Source organism: Populus nigra, chromosome 2 (genome assembly GCF_951802175.1).
Source record: "Populus nigra chromosome 2, ddPopNigr1.1, whole genome shotgun sequence".
Lineage (NCBI taxonomy): Eukaryota > Viridiplantae > Streptophyta > Magnoliopsida > Malpighiales > Salicaceae > Populus > Populus nigra.
The window spans coordinates 34,808,619-34,810,162 of record NC_084853.1 but is presented as its reverse complement, the minus strand read 5'-3'; positions in this window follow the sequence as shown (position 1 = coordinate 34,810,162).

Below are 1,544 nucleotides of genomic sequence, written 5' to 3'. Positions count from 1 at the left end.
TTGTTAATGAATCATGGAATTCTTGAAGATATTCACTGGCTAATTGAAGCAAAGGTCTGATTATCATGTGAGTCCTCCAATTCTTTCATTTCATACATGCCAGGAATAGGTAAAAGCACTTTTGTAAAGAAACGTCGTGTAAAATGACTGAAAGTTTGTCACAGATATGCCAGATGGACTTATAATGCAACATGTCGTTCTTTAGGAATGGTATCTGTAAACTGTGAAGATAAAATACAATTCATTAAGGATAGCCTGAGTAAGGGGTCTTTAGATAATCTTCTATTGACTGTTGAGACGCATCTTAATGGAGATGTGCATCATGCAATTCATGATTTATGGCCACAATTCCATAAAGAACATGCTCGATATAGTCTTAGGAATCTAACTAAGAAAGACCTTGTTTGCCAGTTTTTAAGAAAACTAGATGGGAAGCCTATCTCCGACCCATTGATGGCATTTAAGCCGTTCTTGGACGTAAAACCAAGAGAAGATGTGAGTCACAATCATAACTACTTGTATATACACATGTTTTCAAAAAAAAAAGAGGGGGGGAGAGAGAAAGAGTGAGACTACAGTTGGCCTACATATAGGTGGTATGATTGCATTTTCAATTTCTCATCTATAAAATCTTCTCTCCTTCCCTTTATTTCTACTCAACCCATACATTCAACAAATATAGAAGTGTGTAGAAATGGTAGGTTCCTTAAGTCATCAAATAAGAAATATTTATTTTTTTAGTGGATCCAGTCTTGGAAAGAAAAGGAGTTTTTAGACTCAGCAAATCATCTTGGTCAGGTACTAGCTGAGAGAAAGATTCATTTAGTGTATGAGGGAGGCAGCCTTGGGTTAATGGCGGGTGTGTCAATAGCTGTATTTTTAGGAGGCGGTCAAGTTTTAGGGGTCGTACCCAAAACTTTAGAAAAAAAGGGACATCATTGGAAAAACAATTAAAGAGGAACTACAGGTCTCCACAATGTCTGATCGAATGAATGCAATGTTTAACAATGCTGACGCCTTCATTGCCTTACCAGGTGGTCTGGGCACATTGGAAGAGATCTTTCATATTTTCTCTTGGGCTCAATTGCACATTCACCATAAAACCTATAGGTTTGTTAAATGTTAATGGTTTTTATGATAATTTATTGTCTTTTCTTGATCAAGCTGTGGAACAGGAATTTCTAACATCTTCGACATGACAAATCATAATCTCTGCTTCTACTGCTGAACAATTGATTGACCAACTACAATCTTTCATCCCTGTAATTGATCCCTCCATGAGTCGCATAGATTGGTCAACTATGAAAAGCTGTAAAAGCTTAGATTGGATTTGAGCTTTCGTTTATGAAACCTTGTGTCCTTTGGTTTTATTAATAACATATTATTTTATTTTGTTATTTCTTATATTTGTTTAAGTGTGTTTTAGGTTTGTTAGTGTTCGTTGTTTCAGGTGATGTCTTCTATACTCTATCTTTCTACCTTATGACAATTTCTCATTTTGGTTGGGGGGAGAGGGTAGTAGTTGACATAAAAAAAACTAGCTT